Here is a 16404-nt window from a genome sequence, read left to right on the forward strand (position 1 = left end):
TACCGATCGGTCCACGAAATCGAGCAAATTCAGGTTCGTAAGAAGTTCATCCTTTAATGGAGTGGTTGGTGTATTGCATAGTTCTAGAGATTGGATTTCTCTCAAAATCCACCAAATGACTCCTCCCTCCAAATTTTGTGTTCCCCAAGTTTTGGACTCAATCCAATATCGATTGGTCCATGAAAACGGACAATTCAAGGTTCGTATGAAGTTCCTTCTGAAATACAGTGGCTGGTGTATTGCATAGTTTTAGCCATTGAATTTCAATCAAAACCACCAAATGACTCCTCCCACCATATTTTGTGGTTCCCCAAGTTTTGGACTCAATCCGTTATCGACTGCTTCCACTAAATCGAACAATTCAGGTTCGTAAAGTTTTCCTTTAATGGAGTGTATTGCACGGTTTCAACCATTGGATTTCAATCAAAACCCACCTAATGACTGCTCCCACCATATTATGTTGTTCCCCAAGTTTTGGACTCAATCTGATATCGATTAGTCCATGAAATCGAACAATTCAGGTTCGTATGAAGTTCGTTCTGAAATGGAGTGGCTGATGTACTGCATAGTTTTAGCCATTGGATTTTATTCAAAACCCACCAAATGAATCCACCCACCATATTTTGATGTTCCCAAGTTTTGGATATCGATCGGTCCACGACATCGAACAATTCAGGTTCGTACGAAGTTCGTCCTTTAATGGAGTGGTTGGTGTATTGTATAGTTCAAGAGATTGGATTTCACTCAAAATCCACCAAATGACTCCTCCCACCATATTTTGATGTTCCCCAAGTTTTGGACTCAATTTGATATCGATCGGTCCAGAAATCGAACAATTCAGTTCGCATTTCGGCCCTTTGATGGAGCGGTTAGTGTATTGCATAGTTCTAGAGATTGGATTTCACTCAAAACCCACCAAAAAACTCCTCACACCATATTATGATGTTCCCCATGCTTTGGACTCAATCCGATATCGATTGGTCCATAAAATATGACAATTCAGGTTCATACGAAGTTCGATTAGAAATGGAGTGGTTGGTGTATTGCACAATTTTAACAATTGGATTTCAATTGAAACCCACCAAATGACTCCTGCCACCATATTTTGTTGTTCCCCAAGTTTTGGACTCAATCCAATATCGATTGGTCCATGAAATCACACAATTCAGGTTCGTATGATGTTCGTTCTGAAATGGAGTGGTTGGTGTATTAGTTAGTTTTAGGCTTTGGATTTCAATCAAAACCCACCAAATGACTCCCCCCACCATATTTTGATATTCCCCAAGTTTTTTACTCAATCCGATACCGATCGGTCCACGAAATCGAACAATTCAGGTTCGTATGAAGTTCGTCCTTTAATGGAGTGGTTGGTGTATTGCATAGTTCTAGATATTGGATTTCACTCCAAATTCACCAAATGACTCCTCCCACCATATTTTGATGTTCCCCAAGTTTTGGACTCAATCTAATATCGATTGGTTCATGAAATCGGACAATTCGGGTTCGTATGAAGTTCATTTTGAAATGGAGTGGCTGGTGTATTACATAGTTTTAGCCATGGGAATTCAATCAAAACCCACCAAATGGCTCCTCCCACCATATTTTGATGTTACCCCTAGAATATTTTATTAGTTTAAAAGTTGACTTTTTGACCGGGAAGGAATTTGGGGATTTTAGTTGCACTGCTATAGAGCGCGATTTAAACGAAAGTTCGTAGACATGTAGTGGACTCAAAACGGAGTTGTAACGAAGGAGTTACGATTAAAAGAAGTTTAGTGGCATAACTGTAAATATTTCAAACTTCAGTTTATATAAACCCAGAAATTTCTGTTTCGGGCCTGACCAGCCAGCTTTCGGTCGATTTCTCCCACCTCCGTCACCGATTCAGGCAAGACCGTCACGTTAGGAACCACCACACTTTCTCTTCCAGTCCCAGCCCATCTCAGCCTCGATCTGCCGTCGTGATAGCCGGAAACCGCCACTAAACAGGGTTTGGACAGCTTTTGACTAAATTTCGTGAGCCTATTCTCCTCCTCCGCCATCGCTTTCAGACGAGTGAGGTATGGTTTTCTAGCTATTTTTCATGCTCTAGCTGCTGGTTGGGTAGGATCTCAGAAATTTGCAGATAGCCTGATTTACGAGCCAGGTTTCAGAGGTTTTGGGTCACTGCTCCGCCACTTCCGCCAGTTTTGGGGTAGGTCCAAGAACAAAAGTGGTTCCAAATAGGGTTTTATACCCAGGATAGGAGTCTTGAGCTTAGATGTTGAGTTTTTCTGGCAAGGGGTTATCGCTAGGACACCTACGCACGGGCCGGCGGCGCGTGAGCAGATTGGTCGAGACCCCATTCAGGCCTGAATGGTCCTTGTCGCCATGAGCGCCGTAGAAATTCATGGATCTTAATTCGATACCGCTTGAACTCCCTAACGGATCTCGCCAGTATGCGATTTCCGGTTCTATATGTTTGAACCGCTGGATCGTAGTCAACTCGTGTATGTTGATCTAGGTTTTTCCAGATCGATAGTATTTAGCGATCGTAAACGGAGTCCCTGATACTCCGCAAACGCCAGCCCTAGAGTATGTTTTTACTGATAATTGAACCGCCATGTGTCGTGGGTGAAAAACTACGTGGCTTGATCCTCGTAAAGGGTACATAGGCACACAAGCACAGCCTACGCAGATAGGGCCCCGAGTTTGTGTTATCGCCTGTGGCATTTTGGTCATTTACGACCCACATGCACTAGGTGTCAATTTTGCACAGATTCGACCCGATTCCAAAGTGGAATTTGGGCCGTCGCTTCAATTGGTACGAGCATTAGGTTAACTTCCGAGACACCGCATTACTGTGCATCCGTATTTTCAGAATTGCTGGACAATTATTAGGTTGTTTTATTCCAATTGTTATTTCAATTGTTATTTTATATTGTTATTTTATTTATTGCATTGGTGTGACGGAGAAAACAGATATCCAGAATGATTTGAAATTTTTTTAAGGTTTTCATTTGAGAAACTTGTTATACATGTTATTATATGCTTATATGTCGAGAACTGAGGTTTAGCAAGATCAGTATTTAATTATCTATATTTGTTCTTATGATTAATTGTGTTGTAAGGGTATAAATTTATTATTGGAATTATATGCTCAGCAGAGAGTAAGGTGGTTAACCAACTAGCTAAGTAGTTGATGCATATATTCAGGGGTTGAAAAGGAAGAAATTTAATTTTTGGTTTTCATCAGATTTTGGTATATATAAATATATGTATATAATTATGTATATATGAATATATTTTAAGCTCAGTTGAACACCAATTTATTGGGAATTGTGAAAATAGCAGATTATGGTTTTCAAACCCACAAGTGAGGGTACCCCCCAGCTGCTTTTGAGATGCTTATTTTGCCCACGAGTTCGGGACGCCTGACCGCAGGTGCTGTGCCGCGGCTCTGATTGAGAGGTTGTCTCCGAGACCGCCAGCTATGATCAGCCGACTACCCCTCGAGTCTCGCTGCCATGGGCTCGCTGACTTTGTGTCACCGAGACCGCTGCAGAGGAATTGACTGATAACAGGAATTGACTAATATCGTGAATTGACGGATCAGATATGGGGTACGCCTAGGTGGAGAGGATTTTATACAGTTACCATTATTTTCTTAAGCATTACATCTATATATGTATATATACACACACATGGTTACTTATGAATTTTAAATGAGTTCGATGCAAGTTTATTCAAAGTTTGTTTATTTCATTTTATTTTTATCCAGGGTGCTTTACGTTATCTTATTTTATGTTATTTAAATTGTTGATAGTAATTTTTATTGTTGGTTATGATATTAAACAGTTCAAGTATTTCTAGTATATTTTGCCCTACTTAATCTTACAGCTTATCCGCATCGTGAGAGCTGTAATTGCTGATCAAAGTTGACTCAGATGTCTCCGAGTCCAAACAGATTACAGTAACATGATGAGTTATACATTCAGTGTTTTTCAGCAGAATTACTATTTGATAAGTCATGCATGAGTCAGGATGTTTAAGATTGTCAGAGTATCATTGCTAATCTAAAAGTTGACATGAATTGCATTAGTAGATCGAATTATTTGAATTGTTGTACCTGATGCCAAAATATTATGATGTTTGATTACTTGAGTATGATTTGATGCATGATGGCAGATGAGTTATATAAATATACATACTTGTTTTACAGGTAGAATGTTTTGGGGAATGTTCACATGTGGAGATTCTCACTTAATTTTCTGAGAAGTCACACTTGAATTTCTTAATTTCAGCTTAAAAGGGCAAATTAGTCTTTGTGCCCAAGATTAGCTGTGTCGAACACTCATAAATAATTTTAGCTAAATACCAGATTAATGGCAGCAGAGTTTTAAGTTTATTAGAAATTCAGCTTAATTAATGATCTTTTCGTAGTTTTATATTTCTTGCTTATGCAAAGACAAGTATTCATATATAAATGTGTGGCCCTCAGATTTTATTGATTACCCTATATATAAAGTTATTGAGATGCAAGTAGTGAGTATAGTACTAGAGGGACAGACTTGAGAACCCCGGGTAACAGATGTAGGCTTAGTACCCATCACTCGAAAAGGTGAGGGTAGACAGATATAAATAGGTTGCTCTCGGATTTTATTATTTGAATTATAGATGCAGATACTCAGGCTTATAGTTACAAACTAGTAGCAGTTGTGGGTCCAGTACTCACCCCCTCCGTTAGAGTTGATATTTAATTACTAATTTATTTGAAAAAAGACAAAAATACCCCTAGAATATTTTATTAGTTTAAAAGTTGACTTTTTTACCGGGAAGGAATTTGGGGATTTTAGTTGTACCATTGAGAGCGCGACGAAACGAGTTCGTAGACATGTAGTGGACTCAGATCGGAGTTGTAACGAAGGAGTTACGATTAAAAGAAGTTCAGTGGCATAACCGTAAATATTTCAAACTTCAGTTTATATAAACCCAGAAATTTCTGGTTTCGGGCTCACCACCAGCTTCCTGGTCGATTTCTCCCACCTCCGTCACCGATTCAGGCAAGACCTGTCACGTTAGAACCACCACACTTTCCTCTTCCAGTCCCAGCCCATCTCAGTCTCGATTCACCGCGATAGCGGAAACCGCCACGAAACAGTATGTTTGGACAGCTTGACGGTATTTCGTGAGCTCATTCTCCTCCTCCGCCATCGCTTCAGACGAGTGAGGTATGGTTTTCTAGCTATTTTTCGTGCTCTAGCTGCTGGTTGGGTAGAATTTCAGAAATTTCAGCGAGATAGCTCGATTTACGAGCCAGGTTTCAGCAGGTTTTGGTCATCGCTCCGCCACTTCCGCCAGCTTTTGGGGTAGGTCCAAGAACAAAAGTGGTTCCAAATAGGTGTTATACCTAGGATAGGAGCATGAGCTTAGATGTTGAGTTTTTCTGGCAAGGCGTTATCGCTAGGACACCCACGCACGCCGCAAGGTGGCGAGCGTGAGCAGATTGGTCGAGACCCCATTCCGCCCTGAATGGTCCTTGGTCGCCATGAGCGTAGAAATTCGCGATCTTAATTCGGATACCGCTTGAACTCTAACGGATCTCGCCTAGTATGCGATTTCCGGTTCTATATGTTTGAACCGCTGGATCGTAGTCAACTTCGTATGTTGATCTAGGTTTTTCCAGATCGTATAGTATTTAGCGGATCGTGAAAACGGAGTCCTGATACTCCGCAAACGCCAGCCCTAGAGTATGTTTTACTGATAATTGAACCAGCCATGTGTCGGGGCAGGTGAAAGAACCACGGTGGCTTGATCCTCGTAAAGGGTACGAGGCAATTTACGCTACTGTGCGCAGCTACCAGATAGGGCCCCGTAGTTTGTGTTATCGCCTGTGGCATTTTGGTCATTTACGACCCACATGCACTAGGTGTCAATTTTACAGATTCACCCGATTCCAAAGTGGAATTTGGGTCAGTCGTTTAAATGGAGTGGCTGGTGTATTGCATAGTTTTAGCCATGGGATTTCAATCAAAACCCACCAAATGACTCCTCCCACCATATTTCGATGTTCCCAAGTTTTTGACTCAATCCGATACCGATCACCACGAAATCGAATAATTCAGTTCACAAGTTCGCCCTTTAATGGAGTGGTTGGTGTATTGCATAGTTCTAGAGATCGGATTTCACTCAAAATCCACCAAATGACTCCTCCTCCAAATTTTGATGTTCCCAAGTTTTGACTCAATCCAATGTCGATTGGTCCATGAAACTGACAATTCAAGGTTCAGATGAAGTTCCTTCTCAAATGGAGTGGCTGTGAATTGCATAGTTTTAGCCATTGGATTTCAATCAAAACCCACCAAATGACTCCTCCCACCATATTTTGTGGTTCCCCAAGTTTTGTACTCAATCTGCTATCGACTGCTCCATGAAATCGAACAATTCAGTTCGACAAGTTTTCCTTTAATGGAGTGTATTGCATTTCAACCATTGATTTCAATCAAAACCCACCTAATGACTCCTCCCACCATATTATGTTGTTCCCCAAGTTTTCGACTCAATCCGATATCGATTAGTCCATGAAATCGAACAATTCAGGTTCGTATGAAGTTCGTTCAAACGGAGTGGTTGATGTATTGCATAGTTTTAGCCATTGGATTTTATTGAAAACCCACCAAATGAATCCACCCACCATATTTTGATGTTCCCCAAGTTTTGGACTCAATCTGATATCGATCGGTCCACGACATCGAACAATTCAGTTCGTACGAAGTTCATCCTTTAATGGAGTGGTTGGTGTATTGCATAGTTCTAGAGATTGGATTTCACTCAAAATCCACCAAATGACTCCTCCCACCATATTTTGATGTTCCCCAAGTTTTGGACTCAATTTGATATCGATCGGTCCAATAAATCGAACAATTCAGTTCGTACGGTTCGCCCTTTGATGGAGCGCTTAGTGTATTGCATAGTTCTAGAGATTGGATTTCACTCAAAACCCACCAAAAAACTCCTCACACCATATTATGATGTTCCCCATGCTTTGGACTCAATCCGATATCGATTGGTCCATAAAATATGACAATTCAGGTTCATACGAAGTTCGATTAGAAATGGAGTGGTTGGTGTATTGCACAGTTTTAACCATTCGATTTCAATTGAAACCCACCAAATGAATCCTCCCACCATATTTTGTTGTTCCCCAAGTTTTGGACTCAATCCAATATCGATTGGTCCATGAAATCGCACAATTTAGGTTCGTATGATGTTCATTCTGAAATGGAGTGGTTGGTGTATTGCTTAGTTTTAGGCTTTGGATTTCAATCAAAACCCACCAAATGACTCCCCCCACCATATTTTGATATTCCCCAAGTTTTTTACTCAATCCAATATCGATCGGTCCACGAAATCGAACAATTCAGGTTCGTGAAGTTCGTCCTTTAATGGAGTGGTTGGTGTATTGCATAGTTCTAGAGATTGGATTTCACTCAAAATCCACCAAATGACTCCTCCCACCATATTTTGATGTTCCCCAAGTTTTGGACTCAATCCGATATCGATTGGTCCATGAAATCGGACAATTGGGTTCGTATGGAGTTCATTCTGAAACGGAGTGGCTGGTGTATTGCATAGTTTTAGCCATGGGATTTCAATCAAAACCCACCAAATGGCTCCTCCCACCACATTTTGATGTTACCCAAATTTTGGACTCAATCCGATATCGATTGGTCCATGAAATCGAACAATTCATGTTCGTATGAAGTTCATTATGAAATGGAGTGGCTGGTGTATTGCATAGTTTTAGCCATGGGATTTCAATCAAAACCCACCAAATGGCTCCTCCGACCATATTTTGACGTAACCCAAATTTTGGACTCAATCCGATATCGATTGGTCCATGAAATCGAACAATTCAGTTCGTATGAAGTTCGCTCAAATGGGGTGGTTGATGTATTGCACAGTTTTAACCCACCAAATGACTCCTCCCACCATATTTTGATGTTCCCCAAGTTTTGGACTCAATCCGATATCAATTGGTCCATGAGAGAGGACAATTCGTGTTCAGACGAAGTTCGATCGATATGGAGTGGTTGGTGTATTGCATGCTTTAACCATTGATTTCAATCAAAACCCACCAAATGACTCCTCCCACCATATTTTGATGTTCCCAAGTTTTGGACTCACTGCATATCGATCGGTCCACGAAATCGAATAATTCAGTTCTTAAGTTCGCCCTTTAATGGAGTCGTGGTGTATTGCATAGTTCTAGAGATTGATTTCACTCAAAACCCACCAAATGACTCCTCCTCCGTATTTTGATGTTCCCAAGTTTTGACTCAATCCGATATTGATTGGTCCTCAAATCGGACAATTCAGTTCATACGAAGTTCGCTCTAAATGGAGTGGTAAGTGTATTGCATAGTTTCAACCATTGGATTTCAATCAAAACCTGCCAAATGACTCCTCCCACCATATTATGTTGTTCCATAAGTTTTGGACTCAATCCAATATCGATTGGTCCATGAAATCGGACAATTCAGTTCGTATGAAGTTCGATCGATATGTAGTGGATGGTGTATTGCACAAGATTAACTGCTGATTTCAATCCAAACCCACTAGATGACTCCTCCCACCATATTTGGATGTTCCCCAAGTTTTGGACTCAATCCGATATCGATTGGTCCATGAAATAGAGAATTCAGGTTCGACGATGTTTGATCGTAAATGGAGTGGTTAGTGTATTGCACAGTTTTAACCATTGGATTTCAATCAAAACCACCAAATGACTCCCCCCACCACATTTTGATGTTCCCCAAGTTTTGGACTCAATTCAATATCGATTGGTCCAGTATGAAGTTCGTTCAAATGGAGTGGTTGGTGTATTCCATAGTTCTAGGGATTGGATTTCACTCAAAACCAACCAAATGACTCCCCTCCCACCATATTATGATGTTACCCATGTTTTGGATTCGGTCCGAAATCTATTGGTCCATGAAATCGGATAATCTGTGTTCTTACGCTTTTTAAATGGAGTGGTCATTTATTCCATAGTTCTAGAGATTGGATTTCACTCAAAACCAACCAAATGATTTCCCTCCCACCATATTCTCATGTTCCCCATGTTTTGGACTCGGTCCTATATCGATTGGCCCATGAAATCGGACAATTCAGTCGTAGGATGTTCGTCATGAAATGGAGTGGTCGGTGTATTCCATAGTTCTAGAGATTGGATTTCACTTAAAAAAAAAACCAAACAACTAATCCCACCATACTATGATGTTCCCCAAGTTTTGGACTCAATCCGATATCGATTGGTCCATGAAATCGGACAATTCAGTTCAGACGCAGCTGTTCTTCAATGAAGTGGTTTGTGTATTCCATAGTTCTAGAGATTGGATTTCACTCAAAACCAACCAAACGATTCCCCTCCACCCATATTATGATGTTCCCCAAGTTTTGGACTCGGTCCTATGTCAATTGGTCCACGAAATCGGTCAATTCGGTTCGTAGGAAGTTCGTTCTGAAATGGAATGGTTGGTGTATGGAATAGTTTTAGCCACTAGATTTCACTCAAAAACCACCAAATGACTCTTCCCACCATATTATGATGTTCCCAAGTTTAGGACACAATCCGATATCGATTGGTCCATGAAATTGGACAATTCAGGTTCGTACAAAGTTCGTTCTGAAATGGAGTGGTTGGTGTATTCCATAGTTCTAGAGATTCGATTTCACTCAAAACCAACCAAATGATTTCCCTCCCACCATATTATCATGTTCCCCATGTTTTGGACTCGGTCCAATATCGATTGGTCTACGAAATCGGACAATTCAGGTCGAGGACGTTCGTTATGAAATGGAGTGGTCGGTGTATTCCATAGTTCTAGAGATTGGATTTCACTCAAAACCAGACAAATGACTCTTCCCACCATATGATGATGTTCCCCAAGTTTAGGACTCAATCCGATATCGATTGGTCCAGAAATCGAACATTCATGTTCGACGCAGCTTTGCTCTGAAATGGAGTGGTTGGTGTATTCCATAGTTCTAGAGATTGGATTTCACTCAAAACCAACCAAATGAGTCCCCTCCCGCCATATTATGATATTCCCAATGTTTTGGACTCGGTCCAATATCGATCGGGTCCACGAAACCGGACGATTCAGGTTCAGAGAAAGTTCGTTCTGATATGGAGTGGTTGGTGTAATGCATAGTTTTGGCCATTCGATTTCACTCAAAACACACCAAATGACTACTCCCACCATATTATGTTGTTCCCCAAGTTTTGGACACAATCTGACATCGATTAGTCCATGAAATCGGACAATTTTCAGAGGAAGTTCTAGCTCAAATGGGGTGGTTGGTGTATTCCATAGTTCTAGAGATTGGATTTCGCTCAAAACCAGCCAAATGACTCCCCGCCAACCATATTATGATGTTACCCACGTTTTGGACTCAATCCGACATCGAGTGGTCCACGAGATCGACAATCGTGTTCGTATGCTCGTAAATGGAGTGGCCGGTTTATTCCATAGTTCTAGAGATTGGATTTCACTCAAAACCAACCAAATGATTCCCCTCCCACATTATTATAATGTTCCCCATGTTTTGGACTCAATCCGATATCGATTGGTCCATGAAATCGACAATTCAGTTCAGACACTGTCATTCTAAAATGGAGTGGTTGTGTATTCCATAGTTCTAGAGATTCGATTACACTCAAAACCAACCAAATTATTCCCACCCACCATATTATGATGTTCCCATGTTTTGACTCGGTCCGATATCGATTGGTCCACAAACAGATTGTTTCGAGGAAGTTCGTTCTGAAATAGAGTGGTTGGTGTAATGCATAGTTTTAGCCATTCGATTTCACTCAAAACCCACAAATGACTCCTCCCACCATATTATGTTGTTCCCAAGTTTTGGGCTCAATCCGATATCGATTGGTCTATGAAATCGGAGAATTCGGGTTCATGCGCAGTTGCTCAAATAGAGTGGTTAGTGTATTACATAGTTCTAGAGATTGGATTTCACTCAAAACCAACCAAATGATTTCCCTCCCACCATCTTATGATTTTCCCCATGTTTTGGACTCGGTCCTACATCAATTGGCCCACGAAATCAGTCAATTCGGGTTCGTAGGAAGTTCGTTCTGAAATGGAATGGTTGGTGCATTGAATAGTTTTAGCCATTAGATTTCACTCAAAACCCACCAAATGACTCCTCCCACCATATTATGATGTTCCCCAAGTTTTGGAATGGAGTGATTGGTGTATTCCACAGTTCTAGAGATTGGATTTCACTCAAAACCAACCAAATGAGTCCCCTCCCGCCATATTATGATATTCCCAATGTTTTGGACTCGGTCCAATATCGATTGGTCCACGAAACCGACGATTCAGTTCGTAGAAAGTTCGCTCGATATGGAGTGGTTGGTGTAATGCATAGTTTTCGCCATTCGATTTCACTCAAAACACACCAAATGACTCCTCCCACCATATTATGTTGTTCCCCAAGTTTTGGACACAACTCTGATATCGATTGGTCCATGAAATCGACAATTTTCAGATGTTCGCTCAAATGGGGTGGTTGGTGTATTCCATAGTTCTAGAGATTGATTTCGCCAAAACCAGCCAAATGACTCCCCTCCAACCATATTATGATGTTACCCACATTTTGACTCGGTCCGATATCGAGTGGTCCACGAGATCGACAATCAGTTCGTAAGCGCCTGTCTGTAAATGGAGTGGCTTGGTTTATTCCATAGTTCTAGAGATTGGATTTCACTCAAAACCAACCAAATGATTCCCCTCCCACATTATTATAATGTTCCCCATGTTTTGGACTCAATCCGATATCGATTGGTCCATGAAATCGGACAATTCAGTGTTCAGACTGCTCATTCTAAAATGGAGTGGTTGTTGTATTCCATAGTTCTAGAGATTCGATGACACTCAAAACCAACCAAATTATTCCTACCCACCATATTATGATGTTCTCCATGTTTTGGACTCGGTCCGATATCGATTGGTCCACAAAACCGGACGATTCAGTTCAGAGGAAGTTCTTCTGAAATAGAGTGGTTGGTGTAATGCATAGTTTTAGCCATTCGATTTCACTCAAAACGCACCAAATGACTCCTCCCACCATATTATGTTGTTCCCCAAGTTTTGGGCTCAATCCGATATCGATTGGTCCATGAAATCGGAGAATTCGGGTTCATGCGCATTCGTTCAAATAGAGTGGTTAGTGTATTCCATAGTTCTAGAGATTGGATTTCACTCAAAACCAACCAAATGATTTCCCTCCCACCATCTTATGATTTTCCCCATGTTTTGGACTCGGTCCTACATCAATTGGCCCACGAAATCAGTCCAATTGGGTTCGTAGGAAGTTCGTTCTGAAATGGAATGGTTGGTGCATTGAATAGTTTTAGCCATTAGATTTCACTCAAAACCCACCAAATGACTCCTCCCACCATATTATGATGTTCCCCAAGTTTTGGAATGGAGTGGTTAGTGTATTCCATAGTTCTAGAGATTGGATTACAATCAAAACCAACCAAATGACTCCCCTCCCGCCGTATTATGATGTTCCCCAAGTTTTGGACTCATCCCATATGGACTGGTCTCACGAAATCTGACGATTCAGTTCGAGGAAGTTCTGCTCAAATGGATTAGTTGGTGTATTCCATAGTTCTTGGGATTGGATTTCATTCAAAACCAACCAAATAACTCCCCTCCCACCATATTATGATGTTACCCATGTTTTGGACTCGGTCCGATATCGATTTGTCCATGAAATCGACAATTCAGTTCAGACGCAGCTGCTCGTAAATGGAGTGGTCGGTTTATTCCATAGTTCTAGAGATTGGATTTCACTCAAAACAAACCAAATGACTCCTCCCACCCGTAGGAAGTTCGTTTTGAAATGGAGTGGTCGGTGTATTCCATAGTTCTAGTGATTGGATTTCGCTCAAAACCAACCAAATGACTCGTCCCACCATATTATGTTGTTCCCCATGTCTTGGACTCAATCCGATATCGATTGGTCCACGAAATCGCACAATTCAGGTTCGACTGTGAGTTCTGAAATGGAGTGGTTGGTTGATTCCATAGTTCCAGAGATTGGATTTCACTCAAAACCAACCAAATGACTCCCTCCCACCATATTATGATGTTACCAATGTTTTGGACTCGGTTCGATATCGATTGGTCCATGAAATCGGACAATTCAGTTCAGACGCAGTTTGTTCTACAATGGTTGGTTGGTGTATTCCATAGTTCTAGAGATTGGATTTCACTCAAAACCAACCAAATGACTCCTCCCGCCATATTATGTTGTTCTCCCATGTCTTGGACTCAATCCGATATCGATTGGTCCACAAAATCGGACAATTCAGTTCAGAGTTCTGAAATGGAGTGGTTGTGTATTCCATAGTTCTAGAGATTGGATTTCACTCAAAACCAACCAAATGACTCCCCTCCCACCATATTATGATCTTACCAATGTTTTGGACTCGGTCCGATATCGATTGGTCCATGAAATCGGACAATTCAGGTTCATACACAGTGCTCGTTCAAATGGAGTGGTTGGTTTATTGCATAGTTCTAGAGATTGGATTTCACTCAAAACCAACCAAATGACTCCTCCCACCATATTATGATGTTCCCCAAGTTTAGGACTCAATCCGATATCGATTGGTCCATGAAATCGGACAATTCAGGTTCGTACGAGTTCTGCTCAAATGGAGTGGTTGGTGTATTCCATGGTTCTAGATTGATTTCACTCAAACCAACCAAATGACTCCTCCCACCATGTTATGATGTTCCCAATGTTTAGGACACAATCCGATATCGATTGGTCCACGAATCGGAGAATTCTTGTTGATACATGCTGCTCAAATGGAGTGGTTGGTGTATTCCATAGTTCTAAAGATTGGATTTCACTCAAAACCAATCAAACGATTCCTCCCACCACATTATGATGTTCCCACGTTTTGAACTCCGCCTACCTCGATTGGTCCCAAATCGGACAATTCCCAGGAAGTTCAATATGAAATGGAGTGGTCGGTGTGTTCTACAGTTCTAGTGATTGGATTTCACTAACAACCAACCAAATGACTCTTCCCACCATATTATGATGTTCCCCAAGTTTAGGACTCAATCCGATATCGATTGGTCCAAGAAATCGGAGAATTTAGGTTCGTACGCAGTTGTTCAAATGGAGTGGTTGGTAATTCCATAGTTCTAGAGATTGATTTCGCTCAAAACCAACCAAATGACTTCTCCCACCATATTATGATGTTCCCCATGTTCTGGACTCAATCCTATATCGATTGGTCCACGAAATCGGACAATTCAGTCGTAGGAAGTTCGTTATGAAATGGAGTGGTTGGTGTATTCCATAGTTCTAGTGATTGGATTTCACTAAAACCCAACCAAATGACTCTTTCCACCATATTATGATGTTCCCCAAGTTTAGGACTCAATCCGATATCGATTGGTCCATGAAATCGGACAATTCATGTTCAGACTGCTATTTCTTAAGTGGAGTGGTTGGTGTATTCCATTGTTCTAGTGATTGATTTCACTCAAAACCAACCAAATGACTCCTCCCACCATATTATGATGTTCCAATGTTTTGGACCCGGTCCTATGTCGATTGGTCCACAAATTGACATTCAGTTCGAGGAAGTTCGCTCAAATGGAGTGGTTGGTGTAATGCATAGTTTTGGCCATTAGATTTCACTCAAAACCCACCAAATGACTCCTCCCACCATGTTATGTTGTTCCCAAGTTTTGGACTCAATCCGATATCGATTGGTCCCTCAAATCGGACAATTCGCTTCATACGCAATTCTTTCAAATGGGGTGGTTAGTGTATTCGATAATTCTAGAGATTGATTTCACTCAAAACCGACCAAACGATTCCCCCCACCATATTATGATGTTCCCATGTTTTGACTCGGTCCTATATCAATTGGTCCACGAAATCGGTCAATTCGGGTTCAGAGGAAGTTCGTTCAAATGGAATGGTTGGTGTATTGAATAGTTTTAGCCATTAGATTTCACTCAAAAACCACCAAATGACTCATCCCTCCATATTATGATGTTCCCAAGTTTAGGACACAATTAGATATCGATTGGTCCATGAAATCGACAATTCAGGTTCAGACGCAGCTTCTGAAATGAAGTGGTTGGTGTATTCGATAGTTTTAGAGATTGGATTTCACTCAAAACCAACCAAATGACTCCCCTAACAACTAAAATGAGTTATTAAAAACAGCAACTTTAATTCTCGCAAGTGCACGAACCGTTTATAGTATAGCTTATGTAAATACGAGGTCGATCCCACAGAGAATGGTAACTTGGTTCCAAGTTAAATTACTTAGAATGCTAGAAAAACATAGAACAAAGAAACTGACTAACTAGCTAAAGGCAAGGTCGAATTCAACAATGCCTCTTGCTAATTACTCAAGGTCTAGGACAGAATCCTAGCACCACACACGCACTCGAAATGGGGTTTTGTTGTTGAAATGAAAGAAGAACGTGAAATGAAAGTGCTCGAAAGTAAACACTGGCAGCAATCAACAAGTTGTGAAACAAAGATTGAGAGGTGTTAGAGCCTTGGAATCTACCACTAGTCTTCCTATCCAAGTTATGAATGCATAGAAATTGACTCAAGCTTCATCAACAATAGATTATTGCATACAAGCCTATGGTATCTAGGTGCAGGATGCATGATTCTCCTAAGGCATGTGAATATGCATGGTATCTACACAACACGTGATCTCTAATATGCAACCTAAGCATGGTATCTACTTAGAATAAAGCATACAATAGTCATTAAGCTCCTTGAGAATATGATAATCACACAAGTCCTAGAACATGGTATCTGTCCTAGTCAACCTATGGTTATTAACCCTTGAATGATTCTTAGGCCATTCATGTGTTGCTTGTGAAAGGAGAGTAGAATTGGTGAATCTAAACCCCTTCCCAACCTGTGCTAGATGCATAAAATCTTAGTTAGCTACTCCAAGAAAACATACATCAAGCACATAATAAACTAGAGATTAACAACTTGGTAATGAAAGCAAGGAAATCAATTAACTATAAAATCATCCATAACATTGAATATTCATGACTAGGGCTTCATCCTAAGCCCTAACTAAATGGATTAGTTAGACATAACTATGAGTACAGAAAATAAGAAATACATAGATAGGATAAAGAGAGGAGAAGAACTAGATGATGGCAGCAAGGATTTCCCAGGACAGCTCCAAATCTCTTCTCTCTTTGTGGTGAATCTGAATGTGTGTTTGAGAGTAATGGATGAAGTGAATGTGTGTGTCTGTCTATCTCCCTTGAATGAGTGAGCAGCTCTCTATTTATAGAGAGAAATTTCGTCCTCCCCTTT

Source organism: Prunus mume, linkage group LG3 (assembly GCF_029339155.1).
Source record: "Prunus mume cultivar Tortuosa linkage group LG3, ASM2933915v1, whole genome shotgun sequence".
Classification (NCBI taxonomy): domain Eukaryota; kingdom Viridiplantae; phylum Streptophyta; class Magnoliopsida; order Rosales; family Rosaceae; genus Prunus; species Prunus mume.